Source organism: Neofelis nebulosa, chromosome 1 (assembly GCF_028018385.1).
Source record: "Neofelis nebulosa isolate mNeoNeb1 chromosome 1, mNeoNeb1.pri, whole genome shotgun sequence".
NCBI lineage: Eukaryota > Metazoa > Chordata > Mammalia > Carnivora > Felidae > Neofelis > Neofelis nebulosa.
Window position 1 is genome coordinate 211,150,794 of NC_080782.1, and position 23,837 is coordinate 211,174,630.

Consider the following 23,837-nt stretch of genomic DNA (forward strand, 5'->3'; position numbering starts at 1 on the left):
AATACATGCGTACACACACAAATAAATCAAAACACAACACAACAAAACCAAATAAACAAAAAAAGCCAAACCTATAGATACAGAGAACAGATTGGTGGTTGCCAGAGGAAAGAGGGGTGGGGTATGTGAAATGAAGAAGAGAAGCAAATGATTGGGAGTTATGCCAAATGGAGTTATCGGATACATAAGTCATGGACATTCAATATACAGTGTGTTAACTATAGTTAATAACATGCTATTGCATGTCTAAAAGTTGCTAAGAAAGTAAATGTTAAACATTTTCATCACAAGAAAAAATAATGTAACCATGCATGCTGACAGATAGTGACCAGACTTACTGTGGTAATCTTTTCCCAGTGTACACAAAGAACAAATCATAATTTTGTGACCTGGAGCTAATATAATGTTATATGTCCGTTATACCTCGTTTATTTATTTTCAAATAAAAGAATAAATACTTAGGGACTATAACATCTTAAAGTTTAACAGTTCATCATGCACTCTGTTATGCTTCAAAAAGCCTTCTGGGCACTGAGGGCTCCACAATGAATGAGACACAAGTTGCCATTGACAGGAAAGAATAATGTTGATAACTTAACGAGAAGAATATGAACCAGAGAATAATATGAATTAAACTTTGGTTCTTATAGAGCAGATCCCAGAAGAAAATCAAACCAGCTTGACCAGCAGGAACTTTCAGGGGCTCCAAAATTTGCAGCATAAGATGCCAGGAGCATCAGGAAAATAGGAAAATTAACCTTTGTTGTTGATTAGGATTATGAGTTTCTTCTCCTCCAACTTTCAACCTGCAATTTCCCCAACTTTCTTCAGGGATACAAATATTTTCTGGAAAACTTTCAGCTTGATTTCTCTAGGGGATACAAAAAATGGGTGTGAGACATCAAAATTTAAAACTCAAAAAAATGACCATGAGAAATGGATAACCAAACCTCCCCTTTTAGGCTGGCTTATAAAATGCCTGCACTCAGATCAATACTTGCAATATTTGTAAGGTTATCCATTTATGATATAAGCCACTAACTGATCATAATTTATAGATTGTTAGAATAGCCCAACTGCTGACAAGCCCAAAGTAGAATTTTCAAGAAAATATGATTAAAAAGCCAACAGAGGATGTGACAGGGAGCCTTCAATAGTAAAGAGAGACCAAAATAAATAATAGGAGAACTCTGATGAACACAAATAGAAGGAAATAGAAGAAAGAACCACTAATATCTGATTATGTTTTGGAAATGTAATAGTAAATGTTCATTTAGAACAAATAACTGTGAACTATTAAAAATATAGAGCAAGAAAAGGCTCTTAGAATATAAAAATAGACTAGTAAGAATTTAAAAATGTCAAATGTGATGGATAAAACTTATAATTTCCTAAAATTTAAAATAAAACATAACAAAAGACCAAAAGGTAAAAAAAAAAAAAAAAAAAAAAAAAAGAAAAGAAAGGAGAAAAGAAAAGAAACAATGAGACAATTGGGAATCACATCTAAGTATCAAATAATAATGATGAGAAAAAGGAATAGGAAAAAATATGAGGCAATATTGATGTATTAAAACAAACAAAAAACTTTCCAGAACTGAAGGACATGTGTCTTAGTCGAAAAGTTACACTGAGTGGCAATCTCAGTGTGCAATAACAATGATCATAATAGTAATACCACATTATCAGTATGAAATTTCAAAACATGAGGGATTTAGCAAATGTCTTAAAGTTTTCAGAGAAATACATATCAAAATTTGTTAAACAAATTGTTGAAAATCAGACTTGCTTGAGTTTTCCAAACACAATGTTGAATGCTAGTACAACAAAAAGCAATAATTTGAAACACAATACTGGGTAAAGACATTCTCTACATATTTTCCCCCCAACTTTATTAGTTCCCTCATGTTGCATAAGAAATCTCTACAAATGAAACAATAGAAATGTATTCTCTCACAATTTATGGAGGCCAGAATTCTGAAGTCAAGTTTTCAGGGACACACTCCCTCTTATGGCTCTCAGGGAGAATCCTTGTCTCTTCCAGTTTATGGTGGCTCCTGGCATTGCATCCCTGGCTTGGGACGGCAAGGCTCCAATCTCTGCTTCCACCTTAACATGAATTTCTCCCCTTGTCTGGGAAGCAAATTTTCGAATGCCTTCCTCTTACAAGGACACCAGTCATTGAATTTAGAGACCATATTAAGCTCAGAATGATCTCATCTCTAGATCCTAAACTTAGTTACATCTACAAAGATCCTTTCTCAAAAAAAAAAATCACTTTCACTGTTTACGAGAGTTAAGACATACTTTTTTGGGGCCACCATTAAATCCACTCTACCTATCAAACCATTAAAAGGGTGCATATGTAAAATAAAGGCTTTTTATACAAGTGAGAATTAGAAAGTTGACTTCCCTTGCCCTCTTTCTTGGACTCTGATAGAGACTGTGCTTCACCAAACAATGAATTAATCCCAAGAAATTATTACAAACTACCTAGCGAATGAGGATCTCAACAGAGGAGACTGTGGGTAGAAATTCCAAAATGAGAGGACAGTCTCACAACATTAGCAGTGAATCAGGTCAGAGTACAAATTAAAGCAAGATATAACAGGGTTCCAAGAGGGAGGGTGCCAGGGAAAATAAAAGGGCATTTACACAAGCGAGCATTTTGAAACTACTGGTAGGTGCCCGGCAGATCTGGTAAAATAGCTGGAATACCAATGTAAATTTTATAAATAAAATGAAGTGCATGCAGGGGAAATATTATCTCCAGAAAAAATAAAGAAATATAAAGAAAATGTCATATGACATCTTTTAGCTCAGAAGGAAATAGAGATAACACTAAAAAGATACACATTGACCACTGATGTAACTAATAACTGATCAAACTGTTACTCAATTTCCACTATGGACCTGTGGCTTCCTGTGAGATCACAGGGCACTTGCTAAAATTGCGCAACATTACGAAGTTCTCTATGTTCTGTTTCAAGAAAACTATTCTACTGATTAGCCCTCTTATGCATAACATCAAGACATTCATATTAGTTGTGGGTGGTAGCAGGTACACAATGTGTGGTATAATCTAGAAGGAATCTGTTAGTAAGAATTTGAGAGTACTTGTTACCTTGACAACAACAGGTAATGCCTGTCTACTCAGCGTGTGTTTCCACAGGATCCCAGGTAATTCCCCAGATATTAATGATAGTTTGCTTGTCTGTGTCTCTGAAATACTGGTTCTTATGTGAAACTGAATATATTTGCCCATACTCTAATATAGTCTACGTTGTAAGTACAGGTGTTTTGATCTCAACTGTCTTTCACCTTAATTTCTCACATATTTCAAATTACCTGCTCTGAATGGGGAGGCAGCATGACTTCTGAGAAGACGCATTTAAATATCTCATATGGCTGGTCAATTTTCAGAAGATTGTATGCAGGTACATATGTGGTGCGTGTGTGTGTGTGTGTGTGTGTGTGTTGCATGGTTATTTATTTCAGCAACTGATAAACCAGACATTTTTATATGATTAATTAATAAAATTTTATTAGGTAAACATGATAGCATCGAAACATAGCCCAATGGTTAATAAACTTAATTGAGGATTTTGTCATCGCAGTTCTGCAGCTGCTAATTTTGTGTGTCTTAAACGTTAGTAGCAAGAGAAAGGATCTGAAAAGAAAAAAAAAAAAAACAAGATTGTCAAGATTCTATAACTTAAATTTGTGTCCAAATCATAACAGATATTTTTAAAAGTGCAGATAAAGCATTGACATTATATATTTGAGGAAGCCTGGCTCTCTGAAACATGAAATCTCATTACAAATTACAATATAAAATTTTCTCCCGACTTTTTAAAATATATTTCTGAAAACCCCTGCTATAGCATCATCATCATGAATAAATCAAACAATTATCAGAAAAAAATAGATTTGAGTGGCCACAGTCATTATGAATAAAAACATGTTATTTTCTATTACTGATATTAAGTGGTTTATGTGGTACAATACACATTATTATTTTAAATATTTGATTAATAAAAATAGGCACTGTGCATAAAAATGGGCACTGTCTAATACCCATATCTTAGTGTTCGGGTAGCCCTTCACCAGGGGTTTACCAGGCAATTTTTTGGTTCTTTATCATGTTTCTGTCATGATAGCCTAGATGATGCTGTGGTTGCAACCAGACCAAAATATAATTGGTTATCACAACCAAGTTTATATTTATGTTACATGTCCATAATATTGGCAAGGGGGCCTCTGCTCATGTTTGTCACTCAGTGACTCAGGCTGATAGTGATCCCATCTGGACACGTGCTGCCATGATCACAGAGATCAGGAACCAGCATCGCAGCAAAGCACACTCAGGCTCTGAAAAGTTCTCCCTGGAACTGAGAGATGACACTTCACACATTTTCTGGCCAAGTCACATAACTAAGAGTAAGTTCGAAGGGCATTGGCATTATCCTCCCACAAATGGGGAACTGAATATTTGTGAACAAGAATTCAGTTTACCACATCTAGAAAACATACATTCTAATGGCAGTTTTCTCTGATTCTTGCTTGTCCTTCCTCAACATATGTGTTCATTCAGTGAATATATATTGGCACTCTCTATGTACTTGAGAATGTAATCAGCTGTGCTAATATAGAAAAAAATATAAATTAGGTTAGTGGAGACAAACAAATACGTAGGCAAATGTAAAATAATTTGTCTTCCTATGATCAAGGTAATTATTGTATATTTCAGAAAAACACCTGGGTACACAAACGTACAATATAACAGATTATAGTATTGCTATCTTCACTTTCTGAGAAAGTTATGTGCGTGAAAATACTTTATGTTGTGATTTATAACAGAAACAACAAAATTCCAAATTGTTTGAAACCATAAAAGAGATATAGTACCCTACATAAAAAGAATGTTCCAAGGAGGACATGCTAATGTGTCATGTATATATGAATCAAAAACAATACAATTTCTAAAAATCTGGCTTCTTTCTACCTTCTACTCCACCATCTGGGTTGCCTGCTTCATCTTAGGGTTATAGTCTCTGATAGGGAACAAATTGCTGTAGTAACACCTGCCGTATGTCTGAATGCACACCGTTTGGCCAGGAAAATAGTGATCATATAACTCTAGAATTTTCCAGCATATATCTCTTACAATTTTATCACATTGAGTTGGGTCATGTACCCCTTGCAGATCCAATAAGCATTACCAATGGAATTACACTGACTAACTTAGACTAGACTAAGCTCTGACTAGGTCTGACTGTTAGATTGTAGGAAGAATTCTCCTAAATTGCATAGGCTATGTGGAAAAACGATGAATCTTCAATGAAAATTGAAATAGTTACCATGAAAAGATCACTATGGTCAATATACCATTATAATTTTTGCCTCTGATTTTTATCATTTTTTTTTGTAATTGTAATTTATTAAGTGATTTCTAAAGGTTAGTTATGTTGAGAGAGAGAGAGAGTGCAAGTGGGAAAGGGGCAGAGACAAAGGGAGAGAAAATTCCAAGCAGGCTCTACGCTCAGCACAGAGCCCAATGGGGGAATTGATCCCACATCTGTGAGATCAAGACCTGAGCAGATATCAAGAGTCAGATGCTTAACTGACTGAGCCACCCAGGTGGCCCTATCACATTACTTTTTAATGATCTCTAAATGCATTCCCTAAATATAAGACACATATTTGATTTGTATTAAAAAGCTTCATCCAAAAAGGCTTTTGTATGAATAATAACTTTACAACAGATTTTACATTTTCAAATAATTACTAGATTTAGTTTGGAAAATGGTTTAATCAATTATATTCTATTGCAACATATATATTAATCAAAGCTGTAAACATATAGCCTTCAGTCTAAAAGAAGGGAAATATATTACTTTGCTAATGAAAATTTAAAATTAAATGTAAATAATTTCACTTTCGCTATGTATGAATAAGCTTCTAACAGGCTGAACTCCCCACTGATGACAAAGATAATCTCTGGGGATGGGAGAATAGCATGCAAAGTAAAAAAAAAAAAAAGGCATTTATATTTATTTTGTCAGGAAGTGGAGAATTGAAAGAAGAGACCAGCATAGAGTGAGTTCCCCATTTTCATGGCTTTAGCCTGAGGGAAATCTCTGGTCACAGGATTCATGTAGGTACTAAATTACTAATAGAAAACTGCAGTATTTCTAGCGTGAAGAACTAGAAGACAGAGGCTGAGAAAGTGTAACTATTCAAAAATGAGGGAGGATGCTGGAAAGTAGGGAGGTACATAAGAACACCAAATTCTGCCAGTGTCCAGATGAATCCTGAATCCATGAGTGGGTCCAACTCAAAACAACTTGAAGCTAAGGAAAACAAAACAAAGCAAAACAAAAACAAAACAAAACAAAACAAAACAAAAACCAGAACTGACATTTGACCTGCCAACCACCATAAAGACTCAAAGTATGGAATTTTATTCCAACCAATTTAACTGCTTTGTAAAACAAACCTTTTACACTGTTGTTTACATAACTGGCATTATTTACAATAGCCAAGATATGGAAGCAGCTTCTTTACAGTGTCCACTCACGGATGAATGGTATGTGTATACACCACATTTTCTTTATTCATTTATCTATCTATCTATCTATCTATCTATCTATCTATCTAGTGGAATATTATTCAGCCATAAAGAAGAATAAAATCTTACCAGGTGGAACAACATGAACAGACCTGGAGGCAGTATGCTAAGAAAAATAAGTTGGGCAGAGGAAGGCAAATACTGTATAATCTCACTTACATTTGGAACCTAAAATAAACAAAAAAAATAACGAGCTCATAGATACAGAAAACAGATTGTTGGTTGACAGAGATGGGAAGTTTGGGCTGGGAAAAATTGGTGAAGGGAGTGAACAGGTAAAAACATCTAGTTATCAAATAAATAAATGATTGGATATAATGTACAACATGATTACTATTAATAGTTATAGTTAACAATTTATTTAATAATATCATGTTGCATGTTTGAAAGTTGGTAGGGAATAAATCTGAAAAGTTTTCATCACAAGAAAAAAATTATAATTATGTATGGTAATAGGTGCTAACTAGACTTATTGTGGAGATCATTTTTCTGTACATACAAATCCCAAATCATTATGCTATATATCTAAAACTAATATAATGTTATATGGCATTTATGTCTCTATAATTAAAAAGAAATACTACTTGAAGATAATAAGAAAGTATTTCAGAGAACTGCACCAGAATCGAGAGTCTAACATGTACCAAAATTATGCAATACACACACATAAACACACACAAAGAAAACAGTGAAATTTGCTCCAGGGAAATGGTAAAGGCCAGTCCCAAGATGACAGAGATATTGAGGTGATCATAAACTGAATATAAAGCAACTATTAGAACTATGCTTACGAAGGTATAAAGGTAAGAAAAGGCACGTATAACAGATGGAAAGATGGGAGACCCCAACAGAGAAAAAGATTCTATGAAATCGAGTCAAATGGGAAATTTAAACATTGCTAGCTGTCTCTTAATGTGCTTTGTCCAAATTCTTATGAGTTTATTTAAGAGTAAGTTAAGATGATGGCTGCCAGATGGGGGACGTGGGAGATGGGAAAAATGGGTGCGGGGGAATGGGAAACACAAGCTTCCAGTTATGAAAAGAATAAGTTATGGGAATAAAAGGCACAGCATAGGGAATGTATCAATGGTATCATAATAGCTTTGTATGGTGACAGACGGTAGCTATGTTTGTGGTGAGCATAGCATAATGTACAGAGATGTAGAATCACTAAGTTGTACACCTGAAGATAAAATAATATTATGTGTCAACTATACTCAAATAAAAATGTCACCTGAGAAATGAATAATCCAGAGGGAAAAATACATTTAATAAATTAAGTGATCTTCAAAGACATCAATACTATGACACATGTATTCTATATATTTACTGAGTTTTGAGAAAATTTTTAGAAAAGTTTTCATATTTAATATTATCCTTTAGTTGGTTATTACAACTGAGTCTGTAAGGGCATCTATAACCATGTTGGAGTTTTCAGGAAGCAGAAACATACATTGTTATTCAATCCTTGTCATTAAGTAGCTCAGCTAGTCTCAGAAAACTTTTTTACTGTTTTCTGACTTGGTTTTCTTGTCTCTTAAATATGGATAATGTTATCATTTCTAACCCCACCAAACATTAACATGGTTAATATGATGAGAAAATAAAATAATGCCTGCAAAAATTATTTGGGAATAGAAGCACTATATAAATACGAATCTTTGAGTACCCATTGACTTCTAACAGGTTATTTTAACCAACATAATTCTGAAAGAAGAAAATTTTATGTCACATTCCTTACTAGTTGTCATCTTAAATGTTGTAAAAAGAGTAAAGAGGAATGCCTTACTATTGACGCTCAGCAAATATTGAAGTGCTACAATTTATCCCTAGACACATAGAAAAAAATATATATGCTTCAGTAAACACAAGCAGAAGTAAGTCTTCCCAGAAAATTCACTGTTTTAGGAGTATAGGTAAAACCAAAAATAGGAAAATCTAGGACATAAGGAACATCTCAAGAAGTTGTAAAACTAAACTAGCAGAAAATTCGGCAAGTAAAATGTGAAAGACAACTTCTAACACACACAATTGAAAAGAAAAGTAAAGAAAAAGTTGGAACAAATCAACTGAAAATAAGCTCCAGATGAGACAATAATAAGCACACAAAATATGCTGGACCAACCTATATTTCCTCAAGTGCCCTGGAGAAAACTGCCTTGAAGCTTCCATTTTTAATCTTCTTCGCACCCTGGCTCCAAACTTCTTTGTTTCTTTGACTGAATAGAAGTCTTACTTCATCAGAGGATCACAGCAAGCTTTTATTTAAGAAAACAGAGCAATACTAACCAAAAAAACCCTGAATCTCTCTTCTCCAGGAGGTCTTTTGACTAATGTTGGAGAATATAGCATCTGAATCTTCTGGGGAAAAAATATGGGGGAAAAAATTGATATCCCTTTTGTAACTTTCCAAAATATTGTTGCCTGATTATACAACACCACTGTGCAGAAAATTGACATTAGGATAAAAAACTCAAAACAATATCATTTCATGTGTTATTCACAGCTATTAAAATTAAAGTCATATAAATAGAAGTTAGATTTTGTCAATTAAATTTTGAATAGAATATTAGCACAATAAATGTTTTTAATCTTTCTTTAATCAGTTTTATTAGAAATACTCCTCAAAACACACTAATGTATATATAAATATTTTTTGTTTCTGTTATACAACTGAAAGAGGAATGAGTTTCGTTGGAGAGACAAAAATCCTGATGAAAATCTTTATTATTTCTCTTTCTTCTTGTTTCAACATATCAATATAAATTACATATAATATAATTTATATTTTGTCTATAGTATGAGATCATTTTATATTAGAGATTACTTATAGCTTTATTCAAGTCATTCCTTTATATGCCAGAAAAGTTACATGATTCAGCAATAATATTTACAATTGTAAAAAGTAACATCATCAAATATCTATAAATTTGAACATTCTGTAATGTGTAGAATTTATTAAAATGTATTATTATCTGGAGCCACCTGGGTGGCTCAGTTGGTTGAACATCCAACTTTGCCTCAGGTCATGATCTCATGGTTCATGAGTTTGAGCCCCAAGTTGGGCTCTCTGCTGTGAGCACAGAGCCACTGTGGATCCTCTCTGTTGCCCTCTCCCTCCCTCTCCCCTGCTTCCACTCTCTCTCTCAAAAATACATACATACATACATACATAAATGTGTGTGTGTGAGTGTGTGTATAATATGAATTGGTGTTACTTTTGCACATTAGTGTTTTTTTCAGAGTATTTTCTACACAGAAATAGAGATCAAAATATATATAAAGTCTCAAATTTAAGATAAAAGTGACAACAGAGTAGAATTAAATAGGTGGCTAAATAGCTACATTTCTAAAAAGGACTAAAAAGGAAAAAAGAGACTTTTTAAGATAAACATATGGGTGCATATCATTCTAAAAAATAAGGTAATAGAATAGTTCCAAGAGGGAATGTCTTACCACTGACATAAGTTAAAATTTCTCTTTGTATACACATATGGCAGGATGTTCTAAGATTATATAGAAAGAAAAATTGCCTCTTTTTTGTCCATAATTTTTAAAGATTTTCTTGGTTGCTTTCATTTTTTTAATCATTAATCACTCCTCTTCTTATCTATGTATTAACATTCACAATTATTCCTCTCTTAGGATTTTTGATTTCTTCATATTAGTACTCAAAAACTTTTAAAAACAGTAAGATATTTTATAGTTATATATTTTCACACAGTTGCCTAAAAATGGAACTTATTTGTTGTTCAAATAGACAATTGTTAAGAAAATTTCTATTATTAAAGAATATTATTTTAAATACCTCATGTTTTCTATATTCATTAGAATTATCTAGATTAATTAATTTCTCTCTAAAGTTTTGTATGTTATACACACAATATTATGAATTTAACAAGGAGAACGTGATGAATTACTGTCTACTTTAGTACTGAAAATTTCCTCATATAATCTCTCTCAGCCGGTCACTAAAAGAATTAAGAAACATATCCCCATAATCTCAAATGTCTCTCATTCTATATTCTAAAGACACCTAGAAGAAGAATATAAAGTGATATTTATGTAGTGCATGTATATGATAAGGAACTAGAATTGTTATAACCTGGAAATTGTAGCCCAAACAATACCTTGGGCAGAAAACAAAAAGATGAATATCCTGGAAGGAATACATTCTAAGGGTTATAGTTTTATCAATACCCCATTACTCAGCATGGCAGAGATATATGTTAGGGTAGAAAACAAACCTGCAATTCATTATACCAGTGTTGGATGCATGTTACTAAGCACTGAAAAGGGGACTCTGAGCTAGGTGTTTGAATTTGTCTTTCAGGAGTGTATCCAGGGATAATATTCTATTACCACACTAATCTGTTAGCACAATAATGGATAGCCAGGTATTCTTTCTGTTAAGAATCCCTGATTATACATTGTTCTTTCTTCAAGATAAGAAAAGTGTAAAAGAGAAAGAATATATAAAATCACCTCTGGGCTTATGAAAAGTAAGGCTGAGGGGAGACAAAAGAAGAAATTGAATATATTAAAGACTAAGGACAATAAGGTGAGAAAGCGTGTAACAGAGAAAATTATATTAATATTCCTCATTTTATCTGGATGTAACTGGTCATTCTGTCACCTTAGAAGTTCCATATTTCAAAAACATTGGCTTCTTCTACCAAATACTATTTGCTACTATATTTAGTTCTAAACTAAACATATGACATATTTTCTCTTTTTGTAACACATAAATTACTTTTTTTCTCTTTTTCAAATATCCCCAAACCAAAAATGTGAAACTACTAGCCACCTGTCACTTTAATCTTTATTTATTTTTGAGAGAGAGAGAGACAGACAGAACATGAGTGGGAGGGGCAAAGAAAGAGGGAGACACAGAATCCGAAGCAGGCTCCAGGCTCTGAGCTGTCAGCATACAGCCCAGTTCAGGACTCGAACCCACAAACCATGAGATCATGACCTGAGCTGAAGTCTGAAGCTTAACCGATTGAGCCACCCAGGCACCCCTAGCCACCTGTCACTTTAAAAGTGAAAATTCATTTCACTTAACACAAAGGGTAAAAAGCTACAATAAGAGTTCAGTGTCAGTCATATAAGTCAGGGAGAAGCTTATAGATCACCTATTTTCATATGTCAAGAAACCATCTTTCAGATTACCGAAAAAAAACCAGATATCTTAAGATGATGCATTTGGGGGTAACTGTCATATAATCTGGTAGTCTCTTGTAATAAATTTACCATACACTTTTAAATATTTCAAGAAATATAACGCTGCCACTCACATATGTCCAACAGTAATTAGTCATCAGTCAGTCTGAACAGAGGAGAACATTGATTATTCAAAAGGCAGGACAGAGTGGCCTACAAGAAACATGTCTAGGCCTGGCTGTGAAATCTGGATTGCTTCATAAGAGAAAATGAATGTGACTGGGTTTTAAAATTTTACTTCTTATCAACAAACAGAAGATGAAGAGACACACATTTCTTTAGCTTTTCTAAACTACCAAGCACCCATCACATTATATTCTATGAGTGAGAGCTACAGAGTTTTTATTATTTTATTAAATATAGTCACTTGGCTATTTCCTTAGCTAACCAAGGAAAAGTATGTTCATGCACAAGATCTTTTTATGCATACATCAGTGAAGTACACAAAAATATCTCTGAGCAAAAGCAAAAAATATTTTTAAGAATTAAAAAGAAAGAAAGAAAACTCTAAGATGAAGAAAATTTTCAGAATATAACAAAAGAATTGTAAATTTATAGTAATATTACCAACATTTTAAATCTTTATTGAGGTACAAATTTGTTTCAGTGTAAAATCAAATCCATAGTATATAGACAAACCTAAGAAGCTCTCCTGGTATCATGGGGGCACTGGAAATAAAATAAAATATAATATAATAAAATAAAATAAAATAAAATAAAATAAAATAAAATAAAATAAATGATGGATAAAATAACAGAAATGGATATCAAAAGACAAAGTTCTAAACTACCATTTGGATCATGGCCATTCCTAAAAACATTGAAGCAAAAAGATGAAAGAATATAAGGTAGTTATCGTGATGATGATGATTGTCAACTACCTTATTCTGTAAAAAGCCCTAATGTGAACACAAAATTTTTCATGTAAGAGAAAATCATTAACAGGAAGCTATTGCCCCCAAAAATCCTCTATCATTTGAATAAAATTACAAATTTTATTAGTAGTAAAATGTTATATGCATAAAATTTAAAACTCTAAACCCCAATATAATTATTATTACATTATATAATATACATATAGCATATATATTACATATATATGATATACATATAATACAAATATACTAATATATATCATATATATTACATATTTTAAAATATAAACATATTTTATATTTTAAAATATAAATTTTAAAATTCTAAACTCTAGGGGCGCCTGGGTGGCTCAGTCGGTTAAGCGTCCGACTTCAGCTCAGGTCACGATCTCGCGGTCCGTGAGTTCTCTCTCTCTGCCCCTCCCCCGTTCATGCTCTGTCTCTCTCTGTATCAAAAATAAATAAAAAAATAAAAAATAAAAAAAATAAAATTCTAAACTCTGTTTATTTTATGTACATAAAATCTTAATTACTTACAAAGAAGCAATCCCAAGATGGACTCCTAACATTGTATTTGTATTTTATATATGTGTGTGTGTGTGTGTGTGTGTGTGTATATATATATATATATAAATAAAATATTTGTAAATATGCATGTATATGTGTGTGTGCACACAGTAGTATAATATCTACAGAATTGTGATGACAAATATTTAAGACACAAATTAGTTCCCATTTTATCCAAATATGTCTTAATTCATAAAGGCAAATAATTCATAGTTACAGGAAGATTTAGAATATATCACATTTGGTTTAAAGGATATTTAATCAGCATGCTAAGCAGCTAACTATAACATGTATGTCTAAATGTTATTTTACTTCAAATTAATAAATAGCAAATATTTACTGAAAGCTGTAAACATTCTAAGCATTGTTAGAATCACTATGTGCATCATCTAAGGAGTTAGGCACTATATCTCTGTTTACAGATTTTAACAAGCTAAATAGTGGAGCATAAAACAGAAGAAATATAATTAATTAAAATAATGACAAGGGTAAAATATCTCTATTGTATAAATATGATGAGAGTTGCAAAAAAAATAAAGGAACTAAAAATACCATGTTTTGTTTGGCAACAGGAAAATATGGTGAATTTAGCTCAGAGCACAACTTTGTCTGGATCCAAAATGGTTTAATATTTTATACTTTTTATAATTTTATACTGCTTATATTTGTTAAAATTTTCTTCACTCTTTTTAATACAAAATTATTTTAAAGGCAACTTTAAAATTACAAAGTATTTTTTTCTTATTTAAATGTTTATTTACATATCAATTGAATAAAATAATCTGGAGAATGTTGCTGAATTATTTCTACCATATGAAAAATGCTACTTTAAATTTATGAGATTGTCATTTAAAATATATTCATTGGATACTTAAAAGGAGACATTTTCCTCTTTGTAAGCTATACAAATATGTGTGTGTATATATATATATGCATATATATGATATATAAGATAGGCATACGCACTTTCAATTGCATATGTCAGGTGGATATATGGAACTTTTACTAAAATATGAATAGTAAAGTTAATTTATACCTGCTGAAAACAGTACATTCATTTTATTAATCTGTTAATTATATTCACGATGTCAAACACGTATTTTAACTATGCAACCTCTATGCATTTTCTGAATATTCTAATAAAAAATAAAATAACCTGACCTTGAGAGAATATCATAAAGTAAAAGATACAAAAAGATACAAGAGATACAAGCATTTTAATGTAATATTATTGGTTTCATTTATAATGCTGAACAAATAAAAGCACCTTAAAAATGTAATTTCCAGGGCACCTGGGTGACTTAGTCAGTTAGTTAAGTGTCTGATCCCTAATTTCGGCTCAGGTCGTGATCTCCCAGTTTGTGAGATCGAGCCCCATATTGGGTTCTGCTCTGACAGCAGAATCTGCTTGGGATTCTCTTTCTCCCTCTCTCTCTGCACCTTACCTGCACACGTGTGCTCTCTCTCTCCCTCTCTCAAAATAAATAAATAAACATTTTTTTAAAAATGCAATTTTCCAAATAAACTACTGTATATCCTTGAAGGATAGAATAATGTTCATAATTATATGCAATTATTTTTATGTAACTTTGCAAGAAATAATTTGAAATGCAGATGATATTCTAGTTAAGGAAATCAATGAATATATATACACATAAACCATTCATTCATATATTCATTCATAGGAATATATATAAATACACACAAATTTGTGTACATATATATACACACATGTGCACACACACAAATGCACATATTCTTCCCCAAAGACAGCACACTAATAATAAAAGCAAAACAATTTGTTTTTTAAAAAGTGAGACATTACATTAGCATAGGTAAGAAAAAATACTTTTTTATTCATTAAGCATAGGTATCAATGGTTATCATCACAACTTTGAAAAGAAAGCGCATTAATGACATAAACACATGTTCTTGGTCTAAAAAATAAATCTGTAAAACTTAAGAATAAAAAAAATCAACAGCAACTTTGTGCGTGTGTGTGTGTGTGTATGTGTGTGTGCGTGCCAATCTTTTAATATGAAGACTAATAGTAATATAGATTTCAAGGTAATTTAATGAAGGCAACAATAAATCATTAAAAATTTAAAATATTCAGACTTTGCAATTTTGCATTTAGTTTCCCATGACCTGGGTTTCTTGTACTCAGTTATCCTCTCAGAAAATTATACAAGTGTTTATTAATTCCCTATATCATTCTGCAGAAACTGGGTAACTCTCTGATCATTTTTCTTAGAGGCTCATGTTTAGATTTCTTGATACTTATTATACTTTATAATATAACCTAAGCCAATTTTAAATGGTTTCTTTCCTAAATCTTCAGCTACTGCATGATGCTGTTAAACTGCTACTTCCAAAGCAATCAGTTATCTTAATCACAATAAAAACATTCTGCATATCTAAGTAACAGATTTATGGAATAAAAACAAATTTAAATTGATATGAATAATAGCACAGTGCAGTACCAGACATATAAAAGTGTTTTATTCTTTTAGGCAAATATTATTCAGAAAGGAGAAAATTAGACCTATAATACATTATTGACAAACAAGATTCACAATATCTATTGAAGTTTCATCCCTTAAAATTTTGGTCTATTCTATCATTTTCTTTATTTAGAATCCAACAATCACAACATCGCCTGCATGCTTTTGTCTTCTCTATTTTTTCTCCTGCATTTATCTTTTATGATTATTGCAGGACATTAAAGTTGATCATTGCATGCTTGTTTGTTTTTAGATTTGATCTATTCTGATGTTTCCTTTCAACTAGAAAATACATTAAAACATTAATAATACTGAGGAAAATAGGACTTATATTTAGATTCTGACCCTCAATTGAAAGTCCCATATTAAATTATGAGTTTCATGAAAATCTATCAAAATGACAAACGTGCTTGATACTTAAAAGGAATAAAAGGCTAAGGATCTACATTTAATCAGTGTTTCTCAAGTATTTTATTCAGCTGATATCTAGAAACTAATTTTATATTTTATTTTCTACTTAACTAATTCAACAAATACAATCTAAACAACTACTTTTTCACAGGCAGTTTAAGAGCAGGGCTTGAGCCAACAACAAAAAAACAAGCTCACAAAAATACCAGAATTACTCTATTTATAAAGATTATAATGGACATGTATATACATTCACAATAAAAATATCTCAGAGAAATTTTAATATTTATAGATAAATTTAATATTTATAGATAAAAAATGCTAAAGATAAATATTATTTATTGGCCAGTTCTATATAATTTCCATTAACTTATTTTAATAATAGTAAATCTATTACATTAGCCATTTGAGTTTACTAAAATCTGAAAAAAAAACAGTTCACATTTTCATAGATAAAAAGAGAAGAAACGTATGTGGCCCCTTTGAATCTGCTCCGTCTCTCATTCACTGTTCTGGTAAAATTAATTTTTAAATAATGTATTTATTCCCTGAAATCAATGGAAATTCTGCATACATCATCTAAAACTGAGCAGGTTTTTAGCAGTTAAAAGTTAAAGGCTGCTTCTGAAGCTTGTGATGATGTGATCTTTAAGTCATTCATCCATGATAAAGGGATAGGAAGGGAGCCTGGGAGCATTTTTGTGTTCATTCTGCAAAGGTTGTGTTCAAAGACAAATTGGAGTTATTCAGAGTCTCTGTTTGAACGCTCTTAGCTTCAGTTAAAAGGTTATTCTGAGTTCTCAGCTTAAAACTGAGTTGTTAATATCATCAGATGTTCAAAAATGACACTAATTTTCAGAATATAAAATATGTTTTTAAAATAGAGTGTTACCCAAGAAACAAAATAAAGCCAGAGTTATCTTCTATAGATATCAAGTATTTCAATCATTACTCTTTTTTAATATACCCATCTTTATTTTGAATATTTTTTTTTTGGTTCAGATAACTTGTTCATATAGCACATCTGAAAATTTAGCTTTATAGTTCCACCCATCCAAAGGCCATTTAAAATTCTATGTTACCCAAGCTTACATCTAATGGAAAAACAATGGAAAAAGTACCAGGAATAAGCAAGCATTGAAGTGTTTCTAGATGAAGTCAATTTCAAGTTATGTGAAGATGATGGCCATTGGAAAATGAAGGAATAGGATTTCAGTGCAGGCTTCTCGACTTGCTGTATCTGTGACCTTAAGCAAGGAAGTTAAAAGTTTTTTGAACCATAAGTTCTCAAATTAGAAAAAAAACTAAAATAAATAAAATTATGTAATGGCTATAATACTGGATTTCTCAAATATAATTACTAAAATCTGTTGAATAGGCAGGGCTCTTGGATGGCTCGGTCAGTTAAGCATCTGCACTCTTGGTTTCAGCTCAAGGTTAGTAAGATGAAGTCCCACCTCAGGCTCCACCCTGACAGCACAGAGCCTGCTTGGGATTCTCTTTCTCCCTATCTCTCTGACCCTCCTACACTTGCTCTCTCTCTCTCTCTCTCTCTCTCAGAATAAATAAAAACATTTAAAAAAATCTGTTGAATAGGCAAACTAATTTAGTAGACCTATTGCAGTGAGGGTGAGCACCACTTTGATAGAAATTTAGAAGCTCTCTTTTCGGGAAATTAGATGATGATCTTTATAGAATTTTAGAACCTGGACTTGGTATTTTTAGCAAGGATCTTACATGGAAGGGGACTGGTTGAGGTTGATCAGAATTCATGACATAATAATTTTGGCTTGGTGGCCACAGCATGGCAAGCATCTTAAAGAAAAAGAGGTTAATCTTGGTAAGTATATTGTTTATTGGTTTGTAGTCTTATTTTCCACAAGCACATATCTATTGAGGCAGCAATCAAGTTCATTTTTCTTGGTCTCAGAATTTTGTAACATAGGGACAAAGAGAATACCTGTCTTAAGTAATACTGTTTTCAGATTTTTTTGGGGGGGGAGAATAAAGTTAGGTCACACAAGAAAATATTGGACTACAATGTTTAGAATCTTGAGTTTGATCTTACTATGAACCACATATGTGATATAAGAAAAATATATTTATGCACACACACATAAATTATTATTATTATTATTATTATTATTATTTTTGGATTTGACTTCCTTACCTGGGAAATGCAGACTGCAATTCTCTAAATATCTTAAGGCAGTAAACTCTAGTAAAAATCTAGTAAAAAAAACATAAAGACATAAAAATCTACTAAAAATCTAGTAAAAACTAAAACACACTTTTACTTTGAGAAAAAAAAAAAAACAACAATGTTATCATTTGTGAGAAAAGAAAAATCACCTTATATGTTGCCATAAGTAATTTCACTTTGCTATGAGAAAATTATCTCCATTCTCCACTAGTTTTTCTCCCTCATAAGGAGTATCTAAGAAGCTCTTTCTTATCTTTGAAGAGGCTGATGTAGTTAATATCAAGCCATTCTTTCTGGTCATCCCATACATGTTGGCTAGAGCCTGTGCCTCTGACACTGGTTTCCTGCACTTAAACTCTCCAAGCTCTGGGCTGTCTGGGTGGCTCAGTTGGTTGAGTGGCTGACTTCGGCTCCGGTTATGATCTCACAGTCCATAAGTTCAAGTCCCGTGTCAGGCTCTGTGCAGACAGATTGAATCCTGGAACCTACTTCAGATTCTATGTCTCCCTCTTTCTCTGCCCCACCCCTGCTTACGCTCTATCTCTCTGAAAAATTAAATAAACATTAAAATTTTTTTAAAAAAGACTCTTCAAGCTCTAGATCTTTGTGGTATTATTTTTTAGATTATGATCCACATGTACTTTGTGGGGTGTAGAAAACTTTCATGTGTTCATTTTTGTTCTGTTGCTGTCCTAGTCCTCCTGCTTTCAAACTTGCAATATGAGTACTTCCTTTTAATATTATTCTTTGGTGTCTATTTTGTTTCATATAACAATTGGCAAATACATGTGCCATCTTCTTACAGTGTCTGTTATTCCAAGCAAAATTCTTTGCTATCTTCATCTTTGATGTCTGTCATTCAGCTTAATCAGACTTCTGGTCTTGTTTCACATAGCTTGCTCAATACTGCATATTCAACGGGGCCTCACCTCTGTCTAAATGCCAGGTAGAATCTTCAATATGACAAAAATATGTTCAGAGATATGTTTCACCAAGGAAAATATTTGGGTGATATTTAGAAAATTATGTCAGCAACCACTCTACCAAAAGAATCTTATAAAAAAAAAATAGAAAATTGTGAATTCGTGTTTCCAAATTTAACATATACAGTTTTCTACAGATTTGTCATTCTCTTCTGTATCGATGTATACACAATTTGGTTACATTAGAACAAATATAATGCATTGAAGACCCACTGGTTTATTTTTTAAAAATTCTTTCCTTTATGCAGATTCCTCTTTATTCAAGAAATTCTGTTGAGTGGGTACTATCAGAGAAAACTTGATTTGGAAGTTTCAGGTATGATCTTTGAAATGCCTCCATTTGCTAGCTGTACGACCTTGAGTAAGTTCCTTTTTTTCCACACTTTTTTAGTTTCCTCATTAGTAATGCTGAATTGATAATAATACATTTGTAAAATTGTAAAAAGGACTAAAGAAGTTAATATAATTAAAGTGCCTGGGGAAATACCTGGCTTATAATGAGCCAGTCATAAGTTTATACTATTATTACTGTCATTACTACAGTGAGGAATCCAGCTCCTGTGTAAAAATCTATGCGTGACTTTTCAGGCCCGACCACAGATGGTTAGAAAGGCTCTGCCTGGCAGGACTCAAGGGGAAAGCTGTCCTCCCCACACCAGACTCCGTGAACAACCACTGCATTGTCCTTTCAGAAGGGAGCTGTAGTCATGACTCAGGCTCTTCTGGCTGGTCATGCTCTTTCCCTCACTCTTAGTCCTGGTGCCTCCATTCCTAGGTCTCTTCCTCTGAGGATCTGTGCAGAGGCCTTTTTTAGGCACCTTTGCTCAAGTTCTTTTTGTGAACAGAGAAAGCGGAAATCTTGAGGGTGCTTTTCTGCTCTCACCGGTACCCAGTACTTCTCTACTCCTAGCCTCTCCCCTCCCCTTTCCCCTGACCTCAGATTCCATAAAATGCCTGACCCTTTTGTTCAAGTCTCCTTTAATCAAATCTCCTTTAACCAGGAGATGACCTTCATGTCTGAGATGACTCACCTCACCTACTACTGTTTCATTCTGTGCAGAATTGAACAGGGGAGAAATCCACTGCTTTCTCGGGTTTTAGACTCTTGCTTATACCATCACTCTAAGTGATTAAAAACCTATCTCTTCCAATGTTGGCTTTTTACTATAATAGGCTACTCCACACCTGGTGGCTCAGCTCTCTCTTCTAGTTTTGTTGAGCTCCTGACATATGGGTGATTCCCTTCGTTTAAATGTTGGCAATGCTGTTTTCTGAAACTCATCAGTGTTTGGATGCTGGAAGATCCATCGCAAAGCAAACGGCAGTACAGTTCACTTCTTTAGATCTGAACTGACTGGAGTAGATTAAAAATATTGGAGAACTAAGATGTTCAAAAACAGAAAATTTAGTGTAACATTATAAAACAGCTGATACTTATAGACGGAGTCAAGAATTTGTATTCTAAGTAGAATTTACGACAACCACAGAAAACGTTCTTCAATAATTCTGGCCAACTTAAAATAAGTTGCTTTTAAATTTTTTTTAATGTTTAATTTTTAGAAAATAAATACAAGCAATAACATAAAATATTAGCCCTCAGGTATTAAAAAATTGATACATGTTTCTAGCAAAATAAGAAATTTTTAAATTATCCATTAAGCAGTAAGCATAGTAATTATGACTATGGTTCTAGAATGTAACTGTCAAGGTTTGAATATCCATCTTGCACTTACTCTGAGATTTCAGAAAAGTACTTAAACTTTATTTCTAGTTTTTTTTTTGTTTTTTTGTTTGTTTGTTTAAATTTTACAGAGAGAGGGAGAGAGAGCACACAAAGGGAAAGAGAGAGAAAATCTTAAGCAGGCTCCAAGCTCAGCACAGAGCCCAAAGTGGTGCTCGATCCCATGACCCTGAGGTCATAATGTGAGCCAAAATCAATGGTTGGGCATTCAACTGACTGAGCCACCTGGCGCCCCCTCATACTTCTAGTTTTCCACATCTGAAAAACATGGATAAATAGTAAGTCCTACTATGGTTTTAATGACTGAATGAACTAACATATAAAGTGTTTAAAATATCTTCTATAATTTAGTCAACATTACACAAATATCAGTTATTATAATTATTTTATAATAATAATAATAATAATAATAATAATAAATCTTATTGTTGTACAATAATTATTTAACAAAATTTAATTTTTTTCTATTATTCTAGAAGTACTGGCAAATCAGTGAGATGGCCAGCGTTTTAAAATAACCAAATATTGGGGCATCTGGATGGCTCAGTCAGTTAAGCATCCAACTTCGGCTCAGGTCACAATCTCACGGTTTGTTAGTTCGAGCCCTGTGTTGGGCTCTGTGCTGACAGCTCAGAGCGTGGAGCCTACTTTGGATTCTGTGTCTCCCTCTGTCTCTGCCCCTCCCCTACTCATGCTCTGTCTCTTTCTCTCTCTCTCTCTCTCAAAAAATAAACACACAAAAAATTAAAATAACCAAATATCTATGCATATTATGACAGAACAAAAATAGTATCCATTTACTAATGGAAGGGGAAATTAACTGCTACTTTGAAGATTGGAGAGGTGGAGTATTTGATCTGCATGCCACTGAGCTGAGCAGGATTTACAGTTGTATCCTGAGATGAAGGCTACTCCAGGCTGAAATAATCTTAAGAGAGGAGGAAGATGTGACTGGAGTTTAAGTTACTCAAGGGTTGGGATGAGAGGCAGGCCAGAAAGTAGTCTTCGGTCACATCAGTTATAATGCTGCAGGCTGTACTAAGAATTTTGTGTTTTGTTTTGAAATCACTAAAGAAAGAATTTTTTTTTTCCAATTGGTCAATGTCATGGGAATTTCTTATTCTAAAATGATACTGTTGTGTCAGGATGAAGAATGGATCGAGGAGAAAAGTTTGGAAGCAAGGAAAACTGTTGGAAGGATAAAATGGTCAAAGTATTAAAGGCTAAAAGTATGTATTACAACAGTGATGAAATGAATGAAGATGCTTCACGGATATTTTACAGGATGACACAAAGGACTGGCATTTATTGAACATGGTGGAGAAAGGGAAAAGTGGAAGAATGAGTACAAAATAACTGAGTCTTCTCATCTGGCTTTCTAGGAGGATAACGGTAAATCTAAGAGAAATAGGAGGAAAATGAATATCTATACAATTTATTTTTGCTGTTTATTTATTTATGTTGAGAGGGAGAGAGTGCGAGCAGGGGACAGGCAGAGAGAGAGGGAGAGAGAATTCCTCTCTGTGCATTGTCAGCACAGAGCCCGATGCAGGGCTTGATCTCACGAACCATGAAATCATGACATGAGCTGAGATCAAGAGTCGGACACTTAACTGAGCCACCCAGGTGCCCCAAACATGTATAAAATTCTTACTGTGTTTATTTTTCTAGGACTTTTAATAATGACTTTCAATTTTAGTGCACACTGTTCAACCTTCATAACAGTCTTAGAGGTCTTACTAGAATCCTGCAAGCATGTCTTCCTAAACATCGGCATAGATGCCTGCATCTGGTTTCCTACAACCCCAATAGCTTGCATATTCCTATTAATATAAAAAGCCCTAATTTTAAAAATGCACAATTATTGACTAAATATCTAGTACATTATGGAAAACCTCTGTATGTAAACACTGCTTGAAGACTGTTTCCCAAGAGCTGCAATTCTACCATTCCAGAATCGATACAATCATCCAGAAATAACCACCACTTGTATGCAACCAGACTTGGTAATAAACCTGGCAGAACAACTCTGCATAACCAAATCCACTTTGCAGATGCAGCAGTGGCACTTCAGAAAAAGTAAATCCTGATGGTCTCAATAAAAGCAATAGTGAACAGAGAAGCAGTTATTTCAGCAAATGGCCCTGTTGACTAGAAATGGGTGATCTGTGCTAAGTCGGAATCCTTTTTTACCAAACACAATAACAATTGTTCTCTCATAATGAATACAAGATAATGAGTCTCACTTACAACTTTGTTCTCCAGTACAATGAGTTTGCCAACTGGCAGGACAATAAGCAAATACTGTTTAAGGTAATAAATGCAATATTCCTAAGATTTATATTTACTAGATCTTAAATCAAAAATACAATGTAGTGGGGCGCCTGGGTCGCTCAGTCGGTGAAGCCTCAACTTCCGCTCAGGTCATGATCTTGCAGTTTGTGAGTTTGAGCCCCGCGACCGGCTCTATGCTCACAGCTTAGAGCCTGGAGGCTGCTTCAGATTCTGTGTCTTCCCCTCTCTCTGCCCTTCCCCTGTTCATGCTCCGTCTCTGTCTCTCGATAATAAATAAATGTTTAAGAAAATGTTTTTAAATACAATGTAGTATTATGGTTAAAAATATTTTTAAGTGTATATGCTCACTTTCAATGAGATCTATGAAGTCATGTGCCCCTGTGTAAATTTGTGTGTTAAACCTG